Genomic DNA, 27,807 nt, shown 5'->3' with positions numbered 1-27,807 from the left:
CACTCACAGCTGATTGATTCAGACGTAGCACTACTGAAGACCTAGAAGTGACATGCACGGCACGCCACTGTGGATTTTGTAACTCACCAAGGTAAAAGACACAAAGTTATCCCGTTTACGAAGTGTCATTGAATACACCACACGCAGCAACGACGTAACTTCGCAATATGAACACCAATGCCAACGGCCAACTGCAAATTGGCATTAATTATGACCGCACACGCGGTCTAATGGTGCGAAGATGTAAAAATTCCCGGAAGGGAAAAAGACAACAAAACGGTCAAGATACAGCAATCGATTGATGAGGAACGGTAGCTATAGTTTGCCTGTAAGTCTTGTGGTGACAAGACAACTTGCAGTCTCGAGACACGAACCGTCTGCCTGGCCACGTGGAGTCCTTATCATGGGTGGCTGAGAAGAAGCCAACGCATGCGCTGCCAAAATGGAAGGAAGCAGCCAGATGGTCCTCGCAGCGGGCCTGTGACACCGGTTATCTTCTGTCAGAAAACTATTCAAGGCAGTCCGCTCAGCGTTGGAGCCAACACTGTACGAAAGCAACACGGTACAGTTTTAGATTATATTCCGGCCACAACAAAGTACGAAACAGTGTTACTCATATTTTGGGAAATATTATTTTAGTTGCTGAGTCTAGTATCAAGTTACAATGTCAGGGCCAAAATTAAACGCAGGAATGAAAAAAAAGACATGAACCGGACCTGACCTGCTCAATTTGAACTTTTGGGTTGGACTTCAGTTAGTATCATGGACGTTGACATGCTTGATTTTCTTTCACGGGACGAATAAAATGATGTGGTGGACCCAATTTAGCCCCAGAGCCTTGACTTTGACACCTGTGCATTAAACCATGTCATTTGTGCACATAGGATTTGTGACTTGTCAAAGCTCGTCGGGCCTTGTCGTTGAACATGTGAGTTGACTTTCAGCCTGATTCCTGGGAAAATTCATCATGCATTCATTACTTACAGACCAAAGTCAACTCATTACATGGCTTGTGTTTCAGACCACCCACGGGCATCGTGGCAGAAAATCAAATGCAAAACACCTTCAAAATACAAGCACGGGCGGAAAAATAAATCACCGCGGTACAAAGTAAAAAGTACTATTTAGAATATTGAACAATGTCCTTTTTAGATATGATCTATCACCCCGTCTAGTCTATTTTATTCTGAGTTACAAATGGTATTTAGCTACATTAAAAACATTATTTTCTATCTGCTGACAATATTTATGACATACAGATTGAAATTGTTCATTGGACTAAATATCAGTACCAATATTTATGTTTGAAGCAATTTTGTTATTGATACAAATATGAATCTAAACCTGTCGAAACATTGAACATCTTGCACCATGTGCAATAGTTACAACTCCTCATCACAATTTAAATTGACTGAATGTGATTGCCATTTCCAGATTTCCCTTTTAAAATGTCCAAAGAATTAATGAATCAAATTACAGTCAAACCTGGGTTTTTGAACATAATCCGTTCCAGAAACATGTTTAATAATTGAGTTGTTCGAAAACCAAAACATGTCTCATTATAATCAATCGATGAGAAGGTTTCTTCAGCCGTCATCTGTACAAAAGTGAAGGTTTCGGACGTTTCGCCTCCTATCCAAGAGGCTTCGTCAGCGAACTAAAGTCTGACTGGTCGTATCGGCCCCATTTATATATCCCTAATGTCCAGACCTGGTGGCGCCGGAAACAGCTATGATAGGTCCCTACTCTCAGGTTGGGGGAGGCGCGGGACCCCCCCCTGTGGCCCCACTGATTGTTCCTACATTCCTGACTAACGATTGGCCTATTACACCCACTCCCCCCGGTATCACCTCATCAGCATAACGACCCTCATCAGCATTGCGAAAGTTGCCTACCCTGTTTTGCCTGAGCAGGCTATTGTATGAACGATCCAAATTGAACCTCACACCACCAGACCGGTTTAATGAAGGATTTTGTTGTTTTATAAGAATCGCCTCTTTTACCCCCCTTTCAAACCATCTATGTTCTTTCGCTAAGATTTTAACCTCATTGTCGTCAAATGAGTGGTTAGTCGCTTTTAGGTGCAAATGTACTGCCGATTGAGGCCCACTAGTATTATCCCTGCGATGTTGATAAAGTCTTTTTTTGAGAATTTGTTGATGATGGGTTGGGGTGGGAGTGAAAGGATAGAAAACAAGATATTCTAAGCATAACAAAATAAAAATGTCAACTGTATACTGTGCAAATGTAGATGTGCAAAAACCGTTCTATAAACAAGACTGTACATAGTGCAGAATCAAGAGATGCATTTAGATATATTGCAACAACCCATATTTACAAGTGTCCAGTTTTTTTTTTTTTTTTTTTTCACATGTGATCATTGGGAATTGTGAAGCCTGACAGCAGTCGGTAGGAACGAGCGGCGGTACCTCTCCTTCTTGCAGCGCGGGTGTAATAGTCTCTGGCTAAAGGAGCTACCCAGAGCTGTCAGGATGGGCAGGAGGGGGTGGGAGGGGCTGTCCGTCATAGCTTTTAGTTTAGCTAGCGTCCGTCTGTTGCCCACCTCCTCTAGAGAGTCCAGCGAGCAGCCCACGACAGAACTGGCCCGCTTGACAAAGCGCTCCAGTCTTTTTCTGGATGGATTCGATGACAGCCGTGTAGAAATGTTGCAGCACCTTCTGTGGCAGGCCATGCTTCTTTAGCAGCCTCAGGAAGTCTCATTGTACTTCATTGAAATTGCCCGCGGGTGTGCTTGAATTTGCTTGAATAAATGAAAGACAAAATTCAACCTCACGAAAAGCCACGTCAGGGAGATCATGAAGCTATACACCCCCCCCCAGTCCAAATTCAATCTCCGACTCTTCAGAACGGTGAGGCAGACGTGCTCACCACTCCATCACCGCGCAGCCTGCGTTGCGATCATAAATCTTTCCGATGCGCTTGAAACCCATCTGGCATATGAAGAGAAGCCGTCAAGAATAGCAGCCCAGTGTGCACCTTCCGTGCATGTTTACTGACACATTTTCAGCTCTTCGACCTCAAAGCAGACACGTGCCAGCTGTTTCCTGTTAATACCTTCGGGTATGTATGAAGTTGTATTTACGGCTCACTTGTTTATTTGTATTTTTATGGATTTGATTCATAGGGTTGGGGGTGTGTGTGCGAGTGTCGATCCAGTGGAACATTTGGGAATTTCGGTGTTTTCTGCAAAGTCATCTCTTTGGGTCCTGGTATTTGATGACGCGTGGCGCGGCTGCGTAACGGATGGAGTCAGCGGTTTGGCTTCCCACACTGGGGGTGATACCAAAAACCGCTGTGGGGATTCACCTTTCAATAAAAAAAAAATAAACCCTAAGTTGCCAAAATGTCACATTGCTCTATTTACTGTTTGTCTTCATACATACAATACACAGTTGATTTTATATCATCTAATGGCAGTGGGACGCGTTTAGAAGCAATTGAGACACACGCAATGAACCACAACCCCCTCCCAACCCAGCACTGCGTGCGTGTGGCCTTATGCTGGAGCGGTGAGACCCAAAACAGACATAGGATATATTCTTTAATTTCAATATGATTCTTAATTCATCTCTTCAGTAAAGTGGTTAAATTAATTAGTGTTTAAAAAACAGTATAAAACAAGTATTAAAAATCAAGTCATTGTCTCTGCTCTCAAACGCAAACGCCGTTGAACGACATCATGCTCATATTTCAAATAAAGTCCAATATAAAGTCTAATATAAATCCTATATATATATATATATATATATATATATATATATATATATATATATATATATAAACAAAAAACAAAAACTAAATCCAAACAGTATATATATATATATATATATATATATATATAAACAAAAAACAAAAACTAAATCCAAACAGTATATATATATATATATATATATATATATATATATATATATATATATATATATATATATATATATATATATATATAAACAAAAAACAAAAACTAAATCCAAACAGTTCAACGGCCAACTGAGCGCTATGTGGTTTTCAATTTATGCACATTTTCAGGAATTATATTCTAACATATATCATGTATTTAGCAGCTGTTGCAGATGTAGTTACGCAAAATGATTTTGGTAGGCTATCAGTTGTGCTACATGGCGAATTGTGGCATAGCCATCTGGCAAACGCTGACCCCAACTCTATTTCTTGCAGTTTATAGCAAACCAATGTATTCCTTTTGCCGAGCATCCAAGTCAGCAGAAGGATTTCCTGCACGCTTATGAATGCTAAGTCAGAGGTGTCAAACTCATTCCCACCTGCGGCTCATGACCACGTTGCGGTTTCCCTCAGAGGAAGGTTATGACTGTGAAAATCAAATGTCCAGAATAATCGCCTCATCCTGTTATTATGATTGTCCGATTATGATTGTGAGATTCAAATTGACCATGAGGCAGATGTGCTAACCGCTCCATCGCCGTTCTCCACAAACTTTTAGAGCAGTGGTTAACTTTTTTAGAGGTACGCAAGCAAAATGCACATTCATATGCACATTCACGGAACTCTTCATGGTTGCAAAATAAATTAATCTATATATTTTTTACAAATTCAAGATATAAACCCCCCCCCCAAAAAATGAAATATTTCAATAGATAACCATACTTTAAAAAAAATGTACAACATACAATTACGACAGTTACACGTTGACGACTAAGCGAACTACATTTCCCATATACAGCGATACTTCAGCTCACAAACATAATTGGTTCCCAGAAAGCGTGTGTAAGGCGAAATGTTCGTCTTCCAAACATTTATTTCCCTTAAGAAAACATTAAAATGAGAATAATCCGTTCCCATGTACCCATAAAACACAATTTTCTACTAAATAAGCCTTAAAACTACACAAAAATATACAATATTTTATGTATAATAAATGAGCTATTGTATTGTAATTAAAGAAATAAACTCGTCTTCTTCTTTTCCTTTCGGCTTGTCCCTTCAGGGGTCGCCACAGCGTATCAATGTCCTCCATCTATCCCGGTTTTGTGCATCCTCTTCTCTCACACCAGCTACCTTCATGTCCTCTCTGACCACATCCATAAATCTCCTCTTCGGTCTTCCTCTCGGTTCCTCAAGGCTCAGCATCCTTCTCCCGATATAGTCACTCTCTCTCCTCTGGACATGTCCAAACCATCTCAGTCTGGCCTCTCTGACTTTCTCTCCAAAGCCTCTCATATGAGTTGTCCCTCTAATGTACTCATTCCCGATCCTATACAACCTGGTCACTCCCAAAGAAAACCTCAACGTCTTCAGCTCTGCTACCTCCAGCTCCGCTTCCTGTCTTTTCGTCAGTGGCACTTTCTCCAGTCCAAACATCAATTAAAGAAATAAACTGTAATAATACAATTGTTTTATTTACCTTTATGACGGAAGTTGATCGCTTGATTGAATGGAATGGGAGGAGGAGGAAGGGAGGGAGTTACTGTTTCGAAGGTGCTTTCTCGGCGATAATACCCTCACTCACAATGTCCCCTGCTAGCTGCTTTTCATTAATCCAAATCAACAGAAGTTTTTCCACCTTATCTATTGCCTGAGGGCCTTGCTGAGACAACACAGAAACATCCTTGGCCACACATACACCCTTAATAGCTTCCTTGTTCTGAAGACAAGCCCAGACTTTGCATACTGGTACTGGGACGCTAAGTTACACAAACGCACACCTCATTCGTGTTTTTCAATGATCGCCTTCTTCTGCTTGATCGTAGTTTTCTTTAATGTCTTCTTAGGCTAAACACTAGCCTGTGGTGGAGTCTTTTTCGGTCCCTAATAGCAAAAGTACACTCAATATGGTCCAAAATGTCTATCAAACACAAACCACGTCCACACTCAAAGAAAGGGGGTGATGAACTGGTATGCCGTGAGTGTGTGTCAGCTTCTCGTGGCCCCCACGACCGTGTGGTTTGGTTCGTCCGCGAAAACTAGTTATACTGTATATATATATGGTCCACACCTCCTGGCTGAAGAAACTCACAACAATCCACGAGTGCCTAGCAGCACAAATGAACCAGTTAGTTATGGATGGGACTCTCCCAGAATGGCTAACCAAAGGGCGAACAATCCTGATCATGAAGGATTCCTCAAAGGGTGCAGTTCCTTCCAACTATCAGCCAATAACCTGTCTCTTCACAACATGGAAGCTCATGTCAGGCATCATTGCGGTTAAGATAAGTGAACACATGGATCAAGACAAGAGCAAAGCACAGAAAGGCATCGGTAGAGATACTAGCGGTGCCAAACATCAGCTGCTGGTTGACAGAACAGTCGCACAAGACTGTAGGTCCCGACATACCAACCTGTGAACAGCCTGGATTGATTACAGGAAAGCCTATGACTCGATGCCACACAAATGGATCATTGGATGCTTAGAGTTGTATAAGGTCAACAGGACCTTAAGAGCCTTCGTTGCAAACTCGATGAGGATGTGGAAAACGACACTTGAAGCCGATGGCAAGCCATTAACACAAGTGCCGATCAAATGTGGCATATACCAAGGTAATGCACTCTCCCCACTGCTGTTCTGCATAGGACTGAACCCCCTCAGCCAGATAATCGCCAAGACAGGCTATGGATACCGCCTCAGAAATGGAGCTACGATCAGTATCCTCCTCTACATGGATGACATAAAGCTGTATGCTAAGAGTGAAAGGGACATAGACTCCCTGATCCACACAACCAGGATCTACAGCAGTGATATCGGGATGTCATTCGGGCTGGAGAAATGTAGTCGGATGGTGACTAAGAGGGACAAGGTAGTTCACACTGAAGGGGTCTCACTCCCTGAAGGAACAATAGCAGACATTGAAAACAGCTACAAGTACCTCGGTATACCACAAGCCAATGGCAACCTCGAACTAGCAACAGGGAAAGAAACTATGACCAAATACCTCCAGCGGGTGAGGCAAGTCCTAAATTTCATTTAGCTATGCCATGCCAGTGATCAGATACCCTGCTGGAATAATAAGGTGGCCAAAGAAAGAGATTTAGACCAAGGATGTTAAGACCCGAAAGCTCCTCACCATGCATGGAGGGTTCCATCTCAAATCCAGGACCCTGAGACTGTACAAAGCCGTGCCCAGGATGAAACATCTAATATCCATGAATACATCAAAGAAGGCTCCAACAAGGCTCCAATGGATGATGTACTCAGAGACTGTCTCAGACAATGGGGAACAGAGGATAAGGTGCTGGAAGAGGGACAATCATGGGAGGAGAAGCCCTTACACGGAATGTACCACCGAACTGTAACTGAATTGGCTGATCTCAAGAAGTCCTATCAGTGGCTAGAAAGGGCTGGCCTAAAGGACAGCACAGAGGCACTCATCCTGGCCGCTCAAGAGCAGGCCCTGAACACCAGAGCCATAGAGGCACGGATATACCACACCAGGCAAGACCCAACGTGTAGGTTGTGCAAGGAAGCACCTGAGATAATCCAACACATAACTGCAGGGTGTAAGATGCTGGCAGGGAAAGCCTCCATGGAGTGCCATAACCATGTGGCTGGCATAGTCTCCCGAAACATCTGTGCGTAGTATGGACTGGAAACCCCAAGGCCAAATTAGGAAATACCTCCAAAGGTGGTAGAGAATGAATGAGCAAAAATCCTGTGGGCGTTCCCGATACAGACTGAGAAGATGGTAATGGCCAACCAACCAGATATCGTGGTCATAGGTAAAGGGCAGAGGAAAGCCGTTGTCGTGGATGTAGCGGTCCCGGGTGATGGAAACATCAGAAAGAAGGAACATGAGAAACTCGAGAAATACCAAGGGCTCAGAGAGGAGCTGGAGAGAGCCTGGAAGGTAAAGGTGACAGTTGTGCCTGTGGTGGTCGGGGCAGTGACCACTATACTCGACGAGTGTTTGCAACAGATCCCGGGAACAGCATTGGATATCTCTGAGAAGAGGACAGATATTTCGCAGAACCCTCAAGCTTCCTGGCCTCTGGTAGAGAACCCGAGCTAAAAAATGGGGGACGGACACCACCCAACGGGGTGAGACGAGGATTTTTTCATATACACAAATTGATTACTATATCAGTGTCTGAAACTCATGACAAAAAGTTAGCGTACACCCGGGCAGACAACTCTGAAAAGTTGCCTGCCCGGCCATAAACTTGCCTGCCCCATTTTTCACAACTTGAAAAACAATAAGACTAATCGTAAATAAAAAAACATTGCCGCAAAGTATAAATTATTTTTTTAAATTGAGGAAGTACCTACTCCAAATGCTCCCTTGCTTCATTTATGGTAAATATCCCTTGCTGAAGATTTTGCACCAGTTGTTTGTCGTCATGGTGCACAATGCAATGTTTGCGTTGCGTTGCACACTTTTCAGTCATGGTGTAGTCCGAAGCACGAAACAGGCTACACCTTGACTGAAAAATGTACTTGAGAGTTTTGAAAGGCGCTAAGAAAGAGGAGTCCATGTGGTTTGTAGTGGTTTGCTTGTAGCTTTTGAGTGATTGAATGAAACAAACGGTTGATTTGAAAAAGTTCACGTATTTTTTCTTAGAGAAGTTGTCGGCCACTCGGGCCGAGACGTTTTGAAAGTTTTATGCCAGATGTAAAAGTTGTACGTCCCGTATCTATTTATTAATATTTTATTTATTTATTTATTTATTTATTTATTTATTTATTTATTTATTGCAACAAAATATCGCATGAGGACCACTAATCCCAACGGTCCATCTTCCATTGGAAAATATGACAGGGAAAAAAAGGATAATTCCAAGAAATGTCCCCACCATGAATTGCCTTGAAGGCAAACGACCCAAGCGGCCTATGACAGCACGAGACGTCTCCATCGGCTGCATGATGAGTGATGAGGCCGCCGATCTCATGTTGTGTCTGTTTGCCGAGTGTCCCCGGATGATAAGAGGGCAATTCTTCTTCTCGACAGCGAGCACACTTGTTTGAAATGGCTAAACAGCTTCTCTCAAAGTCTTTGTCAGATCCAATAAATGTAGCCGGCGTCTGGCCAGGGGGCCCGAGGAGCCCGCCGGGGGAGGTTAATCGACGGGTCCGCTATTCAGCATGACCAAGTGTCGTGTTCGAGTGACTTTGAAGTGACAAAAGTGACACCAGGGACGGGTGATACTTTGACACTTGAACATTGTAAGTGATCACAAGATGGCGGATCGTGTGTTTCTCGTCCTTCCTTGAACAAAAGTAAATATTATATTGGTGAAAAGAATCTCACTGCACGTCACAAAATAAACATGTCAAAAAAGAATCTCCACTGAAATTGTCACGATTGTTTTTTTTTTTTTTTTGTCCGCCGCCACCTGTCCCACAATGACGCCGCACGTCCAACGGCCATCACTCTATGACATTAGCAGGTCAGGGATTAACCCGTTTGCTTATTTATTTATTTATTTATGCATTTATTTATTTATGTATTTATTTATTTATATGTTTGTTTGTTTATCTTTTTTCAGTGTGTATTTGTTTAATTATGTCTTTATTTATTTAGCTTTATTTATTAATTTATGTAGCGATTTATGCATTTATTTATTTCTTTGTTTATTTATGTATGTATTTATTTAGCTATTTATTTATTTAGCTATTTATTTTTAGCAATTCATTTTATTAACTTATATATTTATGTATTTATATATTTAGTCATTTATTATTTATTTAGCTTTTCATTTTGTTTTCGTGTATTTATTTATATATTTATATGATTATAAAATTCTTTTTGTATATATGTGTTTGCTTATTTATTTATTTTGCTATTTAGCTATTAATTTTTATTGACTTGCTTGTTAATTTATTCAACATCATGCTCATTTGTATTGTAGTCGATTTTTTTTCATGCCGCAGTTGTTTTCATTGACGCTATTTTTGCTGTTTCATGATTTGCAGGCATTTTGGCTTTGTCACATTTTGTCTGTTTTTTTTCTTTTAATTACTTGACTGTAATAACTGATTACAACCAGACAGTGACGTGCGGTGAGGTTCATGGCTGGGGAGGCACTGACGTCATCACAGTCAGATTTATAAACATATGAACTCCACAGAGTAGCTTATTCACCATTTGATTGGCAACAGTTAACGTGTTTTGTTTAAAATGTCATGTCAGCATTCTTTATAGACTGTATACAAACTGTAGCAAAGAAAAAAAGGAATCCAGGCACGTATCATCTTGGCAGACTTTTGTCCTGATCCGGTTGGCGACCAACGGGTAGCGCTGTCAGCCCTGCCTGCTGCACCTCGCAGGTGCTGGTCGTTCCCAATCAGTGACACTCAAAAGGACTCCCGGCACGACCATTCGCTGTCGGGTCATTGTTGTATGTTGTATGCAATTGTTTACATTGTGTATGCATTGTATGCTGTGCATGTGTTTGTTTCATCTTGGCAGACTTTTACAGTTGGTTTTTCTTTTGATACTTTGTATTGTTCTGTTCAAATGATTTTAACATGTTAGATTTTGTTCCTGTTTACTTTTTTAATACAACTTCTCAAATACAACCAGCGGCTCCCTCCTGCCTGCTTTTTGGGATCCACAACTGCCATCACCACCTCGTAAACCGTAACATAGTGATTGCGCAATCCATGGTGCGGCTCAGCCGGCTGCTGCCGCACCGTCTCCACTTAGTACAGTGAGACCTCAACGTACGAACTTAATTGGTTCCCAGACAGAGTGTGTAAGGCGAAACGTGTGTATCTCAAAAAAAAATTCCCATAGGAAACCATTAAAATGGGAATAATCCGTTCCCGGGTTTCCATAAAATATACTTTTCAACTGGACAAGCCTTAAAACTACACACAACCTACCTTATCCTATGTATAATAAATGTGCTATTGTTTTGCAATGAAAGAAATACACTGCACTGTATAATAAAGTCACTTTATTTATATTTGTGATGGTCATTGATGGCTCTTAATTGACACCTGTTGCTTTCTGACTTGTAAGGTCTTACGAAACTGAGGCATCACATTATCATTCATCATGTTGATGATTCTTCTAGCCTTTTCTGAATGGAACTGTTCAATAAAAGCCTGCACATCAACTGTTGAATGGCCTGCTTCTGCTTGTCCTCTTGAAGGCAAATCAAATTCTCTGTGTTGATGACCTCATTATGGTCAGTAACAAGCTCCTCGATGTCATCTGCATTCACTTCGAGTCCCGTAGGTGCTGGCAGAGATTTTATGACAACAAAAGGCGCGAGTCTGATGATTCCACGGACGCGGAATAAAACGCGACAAAAGAAGGCGGGCGTGGCGAATAAAATGGCACACTCGCGTCTAACAATCACCTCGTGCAAAGCAAACTTTTGGAGCACAAGCAAACTTTTGGAGCACAGGACATAGCGATGTACTTTCGTCGTAATCATGTCACTGGTGAGGTGACAGTGACTCGCTGAAATGAAATGAAATTGAAGTGTCGTGAGCGGCAGCCACACCCGAGCTGTCAACTCGCACATGACAATTTAGCGTGACTATTGACACACTGTTCCGGTGTGTGTGAAAACACTAGCTCTGATTGGCTTACCATGACACATGACTCTACCCTTTAGTCAATCACAATCACTTCTATCGCAGGGGGGTTGCGTTCAAGTGTAGCAACACAAACACGTTGGCAAGTGTTTGTCACCGCTCATTCAGTTAGACAATGCTTTCCAAACAGCCTAGAGTCATAAAACGTCGTGCGCTATTCTCGAACCTGAACGCACCCTAAGTCTTGGATGACAAACAAACAGAGCAGAGTAGACGTGTACGGCTGGTAGTTTCTTCAATTTATTCATCGTAACGCACCACATTTGAACTGAGGCTGAACACGAGCCTGTGATGTTTATTTTCCGGTCCCATAATAGTAAAATTATCAGCAAAAAGCTCCAAGTAGGCGATCGACGTGTGCATTCAATGAGAAGGGGTATGGAAAGTAGCGCCGGCTGGAGCGCTGTTCGGTCGTGTGCTTCATGGACCGGCCGTGGTGGGTGTGTATTATGAAAATAGTGCTTATTATAAGGCTTAATTTTCATAAATTTGACATTCGTATGATGAAAAGTTCGTATTATAAGGCGTTCGTAAGTTGATGTCTCACTGTATTTGAACGGTCCATCCATCCATTTTCCGTACCGCTTATTCCTCATTAGGGAGCGGGGGGTGCTGGAGCCTATCTCAGCTGTCTTCGGGCACGAGGCGGGGATTCCCTGAATTGGTTGCCAGCCAATCGCAGGGCACACAAATACGTACAACAGTCACTCTCACACTCACACCTAGGGACAATTTGGAGTGGTCAATCTGCCTGCCATGCATGTTTTTGGAGTGTGGGAGGAAACCGGAGGACCCGGAGAAAACCCACGCGGGTCCGGGGAGAACATGCAAACTCCACACAGGGAGGCCGGACCGGGACGCGAACCGGCGACCTCTGCACTGTGAAGCCGTTGTGCTAACCACTCAACTACCGAGCCGCCGTATTTGAACGGTAAATGTGAAAATTCAGCGATTTTGAAAAAAAATCCAAAAATGGTGAAGTTAAATGGAAAAGACCGTTAAAGTACAAATCACTAAATAAATATAACTGTTGAATTTATTTTCAACAGTGAACTGTCATTTGATATTTCCATGATGAGAGATGACGGGCTGTGCCTCACCTGCCTCCCCTGACTGCACGTCACTGCAACCAGACATCTGTCAGTTGTCTGGTTGCGCGGTGCAAGTAGTTACAAACCGTAACTTCTGACACGCTACATTCATTTTGGTCAAAATCCGAGTCAGCGTTTACTGCACAAACACGTTTGGTGCTATTTTTAGTTCAAGCGCTCGGATAATGAAAAGCATCTGGAGAGCTAAACCCCCACAGTCAGCGCATTATTTTGAAATATAGCTCTTTGTTACAATGCACATAAAAAAAGGAAAGAGGAAGAGATGCCATGGAACAAATCTCGTTGAGTTGGTTCATTTCACAGCACCAAACATTTTGACACGTTTCCTGACATGGCTTTGATTTAGATCTAACCAATTTCGAACAAAGGTGGAAATCACGTCGACGGTCTCTGAGCACCCCCCCACAAAATAAATAAATAAATAAACCCTGAGGAGGAAACCTCTGAGAGTGGGGTTACCGTCTGCCTCAAATGTTTAGAGGAATGACACAATAGTCATAGACAGAAGAAAAGGAGGAGCATTAAAAATGGGTAGGGGAGCGAAACAGGAGTGACAGAGTAAGACAAAGTGAGAAGAGAAAGAAGGAACACTGGACAGCAGGGGAGAGAGAAAGAAAGAGCGCGGAAGACAAAAAAAGGTCTGAAACGGATTGAGAGAGAGAGAGAGAGAAATAGAGAGATGAAAACAGAGCAACCAATAAGATATGACAGTAAAAGGGAGAAAGCACCACCGGGAGTGGAAGAGAAAGACAAAGCCATTACAAAAACAAGAGAAGAGATGAATAACAGGAAGCCAGATAAGGCAGCAGGCAATAAAAAAGGCACTGAAAGGAAAAGAGAGGCAGCGACTGATGATGGGTAGGTGGGGGGGTGCAGTTCCGAGAGAGAGAGAGAGAGAGAGAGAGAGAGAGAGAGAAAGAGAGAGAAGAAGAGAGAGAGAAGAAGAGAGAGAGAGCTTGTACAATGTCGTCATATTCCCTACAAAACAAAATGACTGATTAGCATTCCGAATGCCATTCATACAGTCAACCAAAGGACGTGGCGCAGATGTTCACCACGTCTTGCCATCGTTCAGGTAAAGTGGGTCAAAATGGTGGCCGAGAGTTTCCGTGTTCCACATTCTGGGGAGTGGGGGTCCACTTTGATGTTGCTCGTCGGCGCCAGAATAGGAAGCCTTCCAAAATCGATTCCACAACAGGAATCGGCAAGTGGCCAAATTCAAACGCGAGGCGGAGTCTCGTTAAAACGGACACCGGGTGGATACTTTGTTATTTTCACTCCCCACTATATTAGGATCACTTTCAGCTGGCAGCTTGCTTGGTGGTTCGATGTGCAGATGGGCCATGTCGTGTTTCACGGCATGTTCTTTGATCTTCAACATCCACCATCTCGTGCCATGTGGGAATGTGCGTTTCTATGGAAACGCACATCAAAATGGGAAATTCTGTGCTCCAATTTTGGATCCTGGTGGCGGAGACGTGAGTGAGTGATGTGGAGTCATGTGTGTGGATGCTTTCAGCCACTCTACAATTCACCTCGAATGCTTGGGATAATTGCGTCAAGGGGGTTGGGGGGGGGTGACCCACATGAGTTAGTTATCCATTCATATTGGTATACTGTATACCGTATTTTCCGGACTAAAGAGTGCACCTGATTATAAGCCTCACCCAGGACCACGGAAAAGCCATTTTGTACATATCTACATGAACCACACCTGTCTATAAGCCACATGTTTATAAAGAAAGATGGTACACAGAAAAAGTTTTCAAAGTTTTAATGATACACCGTAACTTTTTTTTTTTTTCAAAACAGCGCCTGTTACGTGGCAGCAACACAATGAGCATTACGGTAGTAGCACAGCCCGAACACGGCTGGTTAAAAAAATAAACTTGCCGGTGAAAGTAAGTCACGGCAGAAACACAGTCGCAACTCACCAACAGGTCTGGGTACAAAAACATACAGAGTCACTGAGATACAGAAGAAATACTTTAGCAGTCACTAGCAGGGCTGGTTAAAAAAACATAGCAAGTCAGTGAGAGCCACCCTGATCTTCCTCCTATAAACTGAAAACCATGGAAGTCTTCCTCCTGCGTATCGAATTGGAATAGCATCAGCTATTCTTCGCCACACACACTCTCATTCTCTTTCATTTTCGCATTAAGTGTCACTTTCATCCTGAGGTTAAGTCACTCCCGAGCTGTTCTCTCCATCACACAGCAGACGGGCTTTTCGAAAACTGTTGGTGATGGTTGATTTTTTTCACACTGCTCGCTGTCAGGATCCACTGGCTGACTGCAAAAGTTGCTCTGCGCATAACGGCCAGTTTTGTTCAATGATTTCTCGCTGCTGGTCATCCAAGCCTCCCCTTCAACTCAGAGGACCACTTTAAATGCACGATTCACACGCAAAGTTACAGTCAACTTGCGTCTTCTTCGGCACATACGTTCGCCATTTTTCACTCTTACCTTGAAGCCACTGGAAAAAATGCATAAATTGGCCGCATCGTTAAATAAAATGAAAGCTTGTGACAAAAGTCACATTTTATAATCCGGAAATTACTGTATATAAAAAAAAACATCCTCGTCTCAACCCTCAGGTGCTGTGAAACCCCCATTTTAGCTTGGGTCCCCTAACAGAGGCCAGGGAGCTTGAGGGTTCTGCGCAGTATCGGTCCAATGTTGTTTCCGGGATCAGTGGAAGCCACTCGTCTACTTTGGGCGTCACTGCCCCGAGTGCTCCGTCCACCATAGGCAAGACTGTCACCTTCTTTCTCTAGTTTCTCGTGTTCCTTCTTTCTGATGTTTCCTTCACTTGGGACAGCTACATCCACAAAAACGGATTTCCTCTGCCCTTTATCTATGACCACAGTATCTGGTTGGTTTGCCATTACCATCTTGTCAGTCTGTATCTGGAACTCCCACAGGATCTTTGCTCGTTCATTCTTTACCACCTTTGGAGGTGTTTCCCATTTTGACCTTGGGGTTTCCAGTCCATACTCCGAACAGATGTTTCGGTAGACTATGCCAGCCACCTGGTTATGGCGCTCTATGTAGGCTTTCCCTGCCAGCATCTTACACCCTGCAGTTATGTGTAGGATTGCTTCGGGTGCCTCTTTGCACAACCTACACCTTGGGTTGCCTAGTGTGGTATATCTGTGCCTCCACAACTCCGGTGCTCAAGGCCGGATCTTGAGCAGCCAGGATGAGTGCCTCTGTGCTGTCCTTTAGGCCGGCACTCTCGAGCCACTGATACGACTTTTTGAGATCAGCCACTTCAGTTCTGGTTTGGTGGTACCTACCGTGGAGGGGCTTTTCCACCCATGATTGTCCCTCTTCCATCACCTCATCCTCTGTTCCCCATTGTCTGAGACATTCTCTGAGTATATCATCCGTTGGAGCCTTCTCTTTGATGTATTCATGGAGCTTGGATGTTTCATCCTGGATAGTGGCTTTCACACTCACGAGTCCACGACCTCGTTCATTACGGCTTGTGTACAGTCTCAGGGTGCTGGATTTGGGATGCAACCCTCCATGCATGGTTAGGAGCTTTCAGGCCTAAACATCCGTGGTCTGAATCTCTTCCTTTGGCCACCTTATTATTTTTGCAGGTTATCTGACCACTGGCAAGGCATAGGTGTTCATTGGCCGGGTCTTGCCTTGCCATTGAGCTCGCTTATTCGGACTTTCCTCACCCGCTGAGGTATTTGGATGTAGCCGCTTTCCTTGTTGCCAGTTCGAGGTTGCCGTACAGCCATCCAACAATTTTCCAGGCCGCTTTATCCTCATTAGGGTTGTGTGGGGTGCTGGAGCCTTACCCAGCCGTCTTAGGGCACTAGGCAGGGTACACCTTGAATAGGTTGCCAGCTAATCGCAGGGCACACAGAGACAAACAACCAGTCACTCTCACACTCAATTTAGAGTATTCAATCAGCCTGCCGTGCATGGTTTTGGAATGTGGGAGGAAATACGTATATATACAGTATATACGTACATGTATATATTGTGATTGTTATAGCTGACATCCCACCTCCCATGCCCTTAAAAAAACAACCAGGGGCATCTTCCAGCTCTATTAGCATCTTCACACAGTTGAACAGATTATACCGGACACAGCGCAGTGCATGCACCTGACTTTTTTTGCGCTCACTCGTGTGCCAAAGTCATCGTCCATTTCATGTCAGGTTTCCAGCCAGCAAAGGTTCCTGGGGGAAATTTTGTCCAAAATGTTTCAGTGTCATGGGAGAGGAAGGCAAACATTTGCGGATGGCAGGGTACAAGTCACGCTCACGGACACACACATTCAAATTGACACCTGACAAAGGACTGACTTTGCAAATTAATTTCACACTTGATTGGTCCATACAGATCAAGGTTACAGGGTATTTAATTAACTCAAAGTAGTGCAACCAATCTCCACTAGGGGCACTACATCATATTTTTTTCTTCATAAAATTCAAAAGGCATAAACAAAGACCCGATGAAAAGCAATTATAGTGAGAAATCAATTTAAACCGTTTTTATTTCACTTTGGAAGCTTAGGGGTGAATAACTTATATAAGTGCACACACAGAGCATTTATTCCGACATGGACATGGAGGACCCCTTTTTGTACCTTCTTCTCTTTTGAAGAATGTTGAGAAAGTCTCGTGGTGTCAACACTCATGAATAATTCAACGCAAGGTTCAAGTTTCTCTTTCAATTTGCTTTAAAGGAGCTTGGGGAGCATCCCGCCTATTAACCGAGGGCACCATGTCATAATCTTGCTCCCATGAATACTGATGACTAACAGTAGATCACCTTGGCAAACAAATCTGGAGGGAGATGATGGAGTGGACCCGATTTTTAACCCTTTGTGTGTACAGTTAAAAAAAATGACTCTTGGCAACAATGCTAAATCAGCAACGCAATTTCGTTTTTTGACGAACGCTAAATGGCAAAAACCGAAAGATGTGACCTCCACTGATGAAGACGCCTGTTGTTATTTTTCGAAAACGGGCACTTTTTTCATCAACTGAAAAAACATTGAGGAAAATTGGGAAGTCATTGGAAGCACAGTTCAGGATTATCGACAAATCAGTTGCGCCACAGGGGTCAAAGTCAAGGCCCGGGGGGTAAATCTGGCCCGCCACATCATTTCATTCGGCCCGCGATTCTTTTTTTTTTTTGCGGCGGGCTACATTGTCTTTACTGTTACCTCTTGGGATATCTGTTATGAATTTGGGGAAACGATTAGAATGTTTCAACCCCTTGATACCTTGGCTTACGAACGCTTTAGCTCACAAACCTTTTTCCTTACGAACATTAAATTTGTAAGAATATAATCTTGGAATACGAACTACTTTTCTGGAAATACACAGAGCACCACAATGGCTGGCAGACTAGTTTTCGGCGGAAGAACACCAAACCACACGGCCGAACAGCGCCACCGTGGCTGCCAGACTACTATTCCACACCCACTTTCTTTGAGTGCACTCAGTGCAGACGTGGTATGTTATGGAATGTATACTTTTGCTTTTTTGGGACAGAAAAAGACCCAAGAAGAAAATAAAATTACGGTCGAGCAGATGGAGATCATCGAAAAACACGAACGAGGTGTGCGTTTGTGTGATTTAGCGTCCCAGTATCAGTATGCTAAGTCGACCGTTGCTACGTGTGGCTAAGGGTGTTTCAGTGTTGTCTAAGCAACAGTCTCTGGCAATAGAAGAGGTTGAAAAACTTCTGTTGATTTGGATTAACAAAAAGCAGCTAGTAGGGTACAGTGTGTGAGGGTATTATCGCCGAGAAAGCACAGTAACTTCACTCAGATATCATCAAGAGGCAACTACATCAACGACCATCACAAAGGTAAATAAAACGACTTTATTATATAGTAAACTTTGTTTCTTTAATTACAATACAATAGCGCATTTTTATACATAAAATAAGGTATATTTTGTGTCGTTTTAAGGCTTATTTAGTATAAAATTATGTTTTATGGGAATCTGGCAACGTATTATTCTCATTTTGAATGGTTTCCTATGGGAAATAAATGTTTGGAAGAAACATTTTTCGCCTTATACACACTTTCTGGGAATCAATTCAGTTCGTAAGCTGAGGTATCACTGTATTACATCTAGAGTGCACAACAAATTAATGAATAATCAGTTTTCAAATTTGAACTCAATATTAATGACTGTTTTTGTGGTTTTCGTGGGACAATTTGAAATTTTGGTTGGGGCTTTAGCAGGCATCAGGGCACTTGACATGCTTGATTTGCTTTCGTGAGCCGAATACAATGAGGTTGCGGCCCAAAGTTGGCCTTGACTTTGACACTTGTGATGTAAGGGATTAGCTAGCTAGATGAATAGAAAGAGAGCAAGTGAACTCTCTGGCTAGCTAGCTCAATCGATGAGCATTGAATTTCACAAGTTTTATTTGCTTTCGCGGGCCCAATAAAATAAGGTGGCAGGCCAGATCTGGCCCACAGGCCTTGACTGTCACACCTGTGCTGTAAAGCAAGATGATTTTTTTAGGGGGGGATTAATTCCAAGGTCATGGCTGCTCATCATTGTAGTTCACAAGCGACACGGGGCCACTCTTGTGTCATTGTTTTTGATTTTTTTTTTTCATTTTGGTGCGTCTGCTTCCTACACGAACCGACATGGTTTTGTCAGGTATTGATTTGAGCAACATGAGACGCCAGGCAACATCCAAGATATCACGGTGGCCGCATCCGAAGCAGTCTATTTTGAGAACAGCGTGAGCGCTAATCAATTATTCATGTCATCAAATGTATTCTGCTGAGATGTTGATTTTGAACGCAGGATTCCAGAAATAACAATCAAACAAAACACGAATCATCGCACCAAGCTATTAAACCACAGGTTGGCATCATCTGTTATTTTGAGATCGTCAGGGTGTGAAAAATACCAAACCAGGTTTTGAGATTAAAACATGATTGGATGTTAATTGAATTTTTATTCCCCTCAAACTAACACGCAAAGAATGAATTTACCGTGTTTTATACAGAAGAGTCAAAGTGCAGGGTGGAAAACAAGAGTGAAACTGATGGATTCTTCCACACCTCATTGAGCCTTCAGCGCTGCGCTCTTTAGTCCACTTTACAAGGCAAACACTCCAAGGGGCAGTGGCAACTGCATGCTACACATTCTCCTTATAGACCATTAGGTTTAGCAAAGGGGGCATCTGTTAAAATTGTGGGGGTGGGGGGCTGTAACCTTGGCGGACTTTATTTACATACAACAGCAATTAATTGAAATAAATTTCTGTGAGCCATTCTGTGTTTCACATATGCTTTTTTTTAAGTTTAATTTCAGCTATCTTCAGCATGTTTTGGTTCATTTGAAACATGCGGATCAAAATGGAATGGAAAATTGAAATTGAATATTCACTTTACTTTTTTTAAAACTAACTTTTTCGTAAGAGTTGAACAGATGTCATTATTTTGTTGATTGTCACCATTTTATATTTAATTAATACAAATTTAGAAAATCTTCATTTTTTTTTATTTCAAGAATCGCCATTTCAGATTTTTTTACTAATGCAGAAAAGCACCACTTCAGTATTTTTTTAATTTAGAAAATCGCCATTTTAGAATGAAAAAAAAATGAAGATCACCATTTCTTTTTTTTACAAATTTAAAAAATTGCCATTTTAAAAAATTGGGGGGCTCATTCTGTCAATGATTTCTATAATAATTTCCTAATTGAGCGCGTACATTTGGATTTGCCTTTATTAGTCTCGCAGTGGAGAAATTTACATTTCACAGCAGCAAAGTGATGAAAGGAAGATGACAGCACTTAGTACACGGGGGGGTCTACATTCTACATGTGGGCCAGACGTAATTGATTTTATGACAGAAGGCTGCGGGCCGGGTGAAAATTGACCATGGATCGCATTGCACGTTGGAAATGTCTGGTTTAGTCAATAAAGCATCTTAACATTGAGCGTTGAACACAGAAGCAAGGATTGAAAGATACTTGCTGACCCTTTTGTCAACAATGGACACCCTGAACTAGTTAGTGTTTAATCAGCCTGCCATGGTTGTTTATGGAATGTGCGAGGAAACCAGAGTACTCTCAGAAAACCCACACAGGCATGGGTAGAACATGCGAACTCTACACAGGAGCCAGGATCAAACCCGCGACCTCTGCACTCTGTGGTCGATGCACTAACCAAGCCCTCGAGTTGCCCGTGAAAGCATCAACTAAGCCAGGTCCGTTTTCTCCCCTGCCGTTGCCTGATGCTAACTCACTTGGAATTTGCTTCCAGCAAGTGAATCTCCTCCCCCTCCCCGGTAGCAGCCTCTTTACCCAGAACTATCGCAACCGGGAAATATTTCGGGAGTCTGCATGATACCAGAAAATACCCCTTTCAGCACCCCCTGCTCTAAATGCTGCCATTTCCTCATCGCCCCCAACCATGCATAATGCACATCATTTATCATGCGCTTAGAAATGCTAAAGCATATCGAGGAGCCGTGGAGCATGCCCTCGCGGGCCTCTGCGATTAATTATGGATCCTGCATTTTTTTTTATCACACTGAAGTGCTTCCACTGACACGAACGTCTGATTCTGTCCATGGCGTTAAATGTAGCTTCAACATTGCAGTCCAAATCCATAGGGTATAATTATGATGATTAGATTACATTACATTACATTACATTCTTCTTTTCCTTTGGGATTTTTACTTCAGGGGTAGCGAATCAGTGTCCTCCATCTAACCCAGTTTTGTGCATCCTCTTCTCTCACACCATCGACCTTCGTGTCCTCTTTGACAACACCCATAAACCTCCTCTTCGGTCTTCCTCTCGATCTCCTGCCTGGCAGTTTAAGGCTCAGCATCCTTCTCCCGATATAGTCACTCTCTCTTCTCTGGATATGTCCAAACCATCTCAGTCTGGCCTCTCTGACTTTCTCTCCAAAGCCTCTAATATGAGTTGTCCCTCTGGTATAATCATTCCCGATTCTATCCAACCTGATCACTCTCAAAGTAAACCTCAACATCTTCATCTCTGCTACCTTCAGCTCTTCTTCCTGTCTTCTACTCAGTGGCTCTGTCTCCAGTCCAAACATCATGGCTGGTCTCACCACCGTTTTATACACTTTTCTTTTCATCCTAGCTGAAACCCTTCTATCACATATCACACCTGACATTTTTCTCCAGCCGTTCCAGCCTGCCTGGACATGCTTCTTCACCTCTTTTCCACACTCTCCATTACTCTAGGCCAGGGGTGCTCACACCTTTTCAGCATCCGAGCTACTTATAAAAACTACCAAGTCAAAATGATCTACCCACGACAAAAATGCAAAACATAATTATTTTCAAATGTTTTAAGGATTCTTTGTATGTGCAATGTATGTTGGTGTACCTTGCATAACTGAATAAGCCAATATTGCACAACACACATAATAACTACATATACATAGCGTAATAAATAACTATTAACATTTTTTGTAATTACCTGAGTTTACTTTGATGACTTGCACTGAATTGAATCAGCCAGGGATGCATAGTCCGGACAGTAGCTGCTGACAGCCAGCCTCAAGCACATTTCCAAATAAATGTTCATCATTCATGGTGGAACGGTATTTGGACTTAATGATCTTCATGTAGGAAAAGGCTGACTCACATAAATAAGTGGAGCCGAATAATGCAGTCAAAGAGGTAGCACATTTCCTCATGTTGGGGTACTTTTCCTGTGTGAATAAGTTACAGAACTGTCCATGAGCCCTGGACTTCAGCAGTGAGAACACTCACAATCTCCGATGTCTTTCCACATTTGCTGGGTTAAATCCTCAGCCGTGGCTTCACAGCGCCGTGTAACTGTATGTCTTGACAGCTGCAGAGCTTTGATTGAAGATAATATCTCTGCCTTATTTTTAAAGTCTCTGAACAAGGAGTCAGCTGCTTCAACGAATGCTTCTTTTACCATCTCTCCGTCTTGGAAGGACTTATTGTTTTTAACGATGGCGTGACTCGCCCGAAACGATGCTTTGGTGGCGGCTTTCGCTTTTGAAGTATGTTGAGTGAAAAATGACTGCTGTCCGGACAACTAGGATTTTAGTTCGTCCACCGTTCTCTTTCTCAGCTGGCTTTTCGGTGGGAAGTCAATGTCGTATTTTGCATGAACAGTCCGAAAATGGCGCTCCACATTTTCCCATTCCGTATGAAAGTAATATGTTTTGCCCCCTTACTTGGTCCCGCTTTCTCACTCATTTTGATCACCATATGTTTTAGCAAGGGCTTAAAATTTGAGGTAATTCGTTGACTAGCTTGTGAATTTTGCTGCGTTTAGCGCCGTTGTTTACGCATGCACGGCGACCTAAAGGTAAAAATTCAGTTCTCATCTGAATGGTTGCCCTGTCTGTCAATCAAGTGACGGGACGTTTGATAGGCTGACAAATGTTTTTTTTACTGTCACGCTGCGATCGACCAGTACTACCTCCGCGATCGACCAGTAGATCGCGATCGACGTAATGAGCACCCATGCTCTAGGCTCTTAAAATCCTCCACTTTCTTAATCTCTTCTCCCTGTAGCACTCTTTTACTTGGGTTACTCTCATTCACACACATATATTCCATCTTGCTGCGACTGATCTACATTCCTCTCCTTTCCAGGGCAAACCTCCACCTCTGTAGTTTCTCCCCGACATGTTCCTTGCTCTTGCTACAGATGTCATCTGCAAACATCATGGTCCAAGGAGATTCTTGTGTAACATCGTCTGTCAGCCTGTCCATCACCGTAGCGAATAAGAAGGAGCTGACCCCTGCTGGAGTCCGACCTCCACCTTGAATTCCTCTGTCACACCGACAGCACATATCACAATGGTTTTATAGTCATTATACGTGTCTTGCACCGCTGACATACTTTTCTGTCACTCCAGACGTCTTCATGCAATCCCACAGATTGTACACTGGTACATTTGGTCTCCATTCTTCAGGCATCTGCTCGCCATCTAAGATCTTGTTGAACAACCTAGTCAGGAACACCACTGCCACCTCTCCTAGACACTTCCATACCTCGATTGGTAAACTATCAGGCCCGAGTGCCTTTCCCCCCTTCATCCTCTTCAGCGCCCTCCTCACTTCATTCTTGCTAATCTTTGCTATGTCTTGGTCCACAACAGTCACATCTTCTACTCTTTGTTCCTTCTCATTTTCCTCATTCATCAATTCTTCAAAGTACTCTTTCCATCTTGCCATCACACTACTGGCACCTGTTAATACATTGACATCTCTATCTTTCATCACCCTAACATGCTGCAGGTCTTTACCATCTCTGTCTCCCTGTCTCGCCAGCCTGTAAAGATCAGTCTCTCCTTCCTTGCTGTCCGGCCCAGCATACAAGTCAGCATAGGCCTCTTGTTTGGCCTTTGCCACCTTTACTTTAACCGTGTGATGCATCTCCTTGTACTGCTGTCTACTCTCGTCCGTCTCTCAGTGTCCCACTTCATCTTTGCTAACCTCTTTCTTTGTATACACTCCTGGACCTCCTAATTCCACCACCAAGTCTCCTTATCTACCTTTCTTCCAGACAGTACACCAAGCACTTTCCAACCTGTCTCTCTGATTATGTTCGCTGTAGTTTGCCAGTCATCTGGAAAGACCTCTTGCCTACCCAGTGCTTGTCTTAACTCCTTCCTAAAAGTCATCCAACACTTTCTTTTTTCACCTTCCACCATTTTGTCCTCAGTTCTGCCTTTGGTTTCTTCATCTTCCTCACTACCAGCGTCATCCTACACACCACCAACCTATGCTGTCTGGCTACACTCTCACCAACCACTACTTTGCAGTCACTGATTTCCTTCAGATGGCGCCGTTGATGAAAAATGTAGTTTACCTGTGTGCTTCTGCCTCCACTCTTATAGGTCACCTTATGTTCCTGTCACTTCTGAAAGAAAGTATTCACAAGAGCCATTTCCATTCTCTTAGCAAAGTCAACCACCTCCTTCAGCAATCCTCTTCTGGAGTCCAAAGCTGCCCTTCACCTCCTCATCTTTGTTTCCTGCGCCAACATGTCCATTGAAGTCTCCACCACTTACAACCCTCTCACTTCTCAGGATGTTCTGTATGACTTCATCAAAGTCCAACCAAAATTTCTCCTTCTCTGTCAACTCACATCCTACTTGTGGGGCATACCCACTAACAACATTTAGTATCACACCTTCAATTTCTAGCTTCAGACTCATCATTCTATCTGATACTCCTTTTACTTCTAAGACATTCCTAACAAACTCCTCTTTCAAGATAACCCCAACTCCATTTCTCTGTTTGTCTTCACCATGAAAAAACAACTTGAACCCTGACCCAAAGCTTGTAGCCGTGTTCCCTTTCCACCTGGCTCCTGGACACACAGTATGTCTATGTTCCTTCATCATGCATCAATGCATCATTTCAACTAACCTTTCCTACATTCAAAGTTCCTACTTTTAGTCCGATACTCTTACCGTTCCACCGGCACCAATTTTCCACCGGCACATTGATAGCCAACAGTGCAGTTGAGATTCAGAGGTTTGATTCGCATTTTTGTTTAGTAAAAAAAAAATTGTCGGATGCCCTTCCTGACACAACCGTCTGTATTTATCCGGGCTTGGGACCGGCACAATAAGACACTGGCTTGTGTCCCCTTGTGGCTATATTAGATTAGATACATTAAATTAATTTATAAATTAAATTAAATTAAATTAAATTAAATTAAATTAAATTAAATTAAATTAAATTAAATTACAAGTCTTACTGGTAGTTTAGGCCCTATATATACCCCTATTGTCCAGACATGGCGGTGTCGGACTCTGCTATGATAGGTCCCTGCTCTCAGGTTGGGGGGAGCAGAGGACTGATTTGAGCACTGATTGTTCCTATTGTTTTGACTAACGACTGGCCTGATTGCCCCACTTCCTCCGGTATCATCTCGTCAGTATTACTAATCCTATGTTGCCTAAAATGACTGTTGTACGAACGATCCAAATTGAACCTCACCCCACCATATCGGTTTAATGAAGGATTTGGTTGTTTTATGAAAATCGCTTCTTTTACTCCCCTTTCAAACCATCTATGTTCTTTCGCTAAGATTTTAACCTGATTGTTGTTAAATGAGTGGTTGGGAGCTTATAGGTACATATGTACTGCCGATTCAGGCCCACTCGTATTATCCCTGCGATGTTGATATTTTTTTTGAGAATGTGTTTAGTCTCCCCCAATGTACTGCTCTTTACAATTTTCATTCTTACAATGTATTGAATGGACTACATTACTTTGTTTTTCATTTGGCAGCCTATTGGATGCACTAATTTTTGCCTTAAAAGTGTTTATCGGTTTGAAATACGGAGGATTTTGTCTTACCAAAGGACTCTGTAGTTTTTCAGAAACTCCTGCAATGTAAGGTACTCCTCTCCTTTTTGTATGTTCAGAATTTTTGGTTTCATTTCCTATTCTTTCTTTCTGACATTTGTTTAATGACCACTGAGGGTACCCACAGTTTGTGAGTGCTCTCTATCAGGAGAGCAGGGACATATCATAGCAGAGTTCGGCACCGCCATGTCTGGACAGTAGGGATATATATATAGGGCCTAAACTACCAGTAAGACTTTAGTTTGCTGCCGAAGTTTCTTGGATAAGAAGCGAAACGTCCAACACCTTTAAAGTAGTACAGATGATGGCTGAAGAAACCTTTTCATCGATGGACCGCTCCTGTACGACTGAGAGTTTGTTTACACAGAGGTTAGACTATATTAGATTAGATTAAATTATATTAAATTAGAGAAGAATAGATTAACCTTTATTTGTCGAACAATTCACAATCCACAGCAGCAAAGTTATGAAAGGAAGACGAAAGGAAAAAGGAGTAGAAGAACAAAATATAGGAGTTGCTGTAAAGAGGTTACTTACGGGTTGAGTGAATGCCGGTGCAAATGGCTGCAACTGCTCACCTCTCAGGAAAAAAAAAATCTTATCCCGTAACTGTCTAGTGTCCTTGAGAGTTTTGAAAGGCGCTTAGAAATAAAATATATTCTTATTATTAAAGGCAGCGACTTTAGAGGCGCCATTTGAAGTCTAAATTATTATTTCTGTGGGAGTAAAGCAAAAGAAAATGTGGACAACCTCCATCCATTGTAAACTGTCTTCGGGCAGCAGACTGGGGACACCCTGAACCGGTCGCCAGACCATTGCAGGGGACATAGAAACAAATAACCTGCTTGGTGGTTGTTTCTCTGCTGTCACTGGAATGAGAAAATGGAAGCGGTAAAATGAAATTCACATTTGATGGATTTTACATTATTCGGACAAAAAATAATAATCATCATAATTTTTGCTGTATCTTTTTAAAAAAGGACACAATACTGGTGAAAAGGCTCAGCATGATTCTGTCATACTGCTCGATTCCGTGACGTTGCCGAGGAAGCACATCCTCTCTACTTCCACTCTTCCACTAAATTCCCTCCTCAAAGTCTCCAGATGGGGTCAAATCCAATCAAAGTGTTTGCTTCCCCGTTTGGATTTTCGGTTTGCAGAAAGCTGTCGAGGGACAGAAAGATGGTGGGGCGACCAGCAATCCTCCACCAACTGGCGCCTTCTTACCCGGCAATGAGCTCTTTGCTGCCGGGGGGCATCTTTGGCTCTTCACACGCGACTGTCAATAACTCGGCAAGGAGCGTCCAAATGGCACCGCTGCCGTTTTCTTGACAGGAAATAAAGCTGCCGTCACCTCTGAGCAACGTTGATGGGTTAGCTTGGATGAATGGCGCGTTATTATATGTTATAATCTGATCGGCATTCAACCAAAATCGATGCTCAGCAGGGTCACATGACCTGAACATAAACTCACACATCCAAAAATGCCACCCAAAATGCCACTTACGAGATTCAAAATCAGATTTTTCTTTCTTTTATATGATTTCTTTTGTATACCTCAATTTAACAACAACAATAACAACAACAACAACACTACTACTACTACTACTACTACTACTACTACTACTACTACTACTACTATTACTACTATACTAAGAATAAGAATAAGAAGAAGAAGAAGAAGAAGAAGAAGAAGAAGAAGAAGAAGAAGAAGAAGAAGAAGAAGAAGAAGAAGAAGAAGAAGAAGAAGAAGAAGAGGAAGAGGAAGAGTAAGAGTAAGAGTAAGAACAATACATTTTATTTAAAAGT

At 42.6% G+C, this 27,807-nt stretch overlaps 2 pseudogenes; one reads left to right on the top strand and one right to left on the bottom strand.

Annotated features, from left to right (window-relative positions):
• Nucleotides 1-6,737: 6,737 nt before the first annotated feature.
• LOC148903655 (uncharacterized) overlaps nt 6,738-27,807 on the top strand; it is a 41,946-nt pseudogene continuing 20,876 nt past the window's right edge.
• LOC148903657 (uncharacterized) lies at nt 23,488-24,391 on the bottom strand (annotated as a pseudogene).

This window comes from Hippocampus bargibanti, linkage group LG01 (assembly GCF_051943395.1).
Source record: "Hippocampus bargibanti isolate YZ-2025 linkage group LG01, ASM5194339v1, whole genome shotgun sequence".
Lineage (NCBI taxonomy): Eukaryota > Metazoa > Chordata > Actinopteri > Syngnathiformes > Syngnathidae > Hippocampus > Hippocampus bargibanti.
Note: the sequence above shows the minus strand (reverse complement) of the source record. Positions and strands in the feature narration are given on the sequence as shown.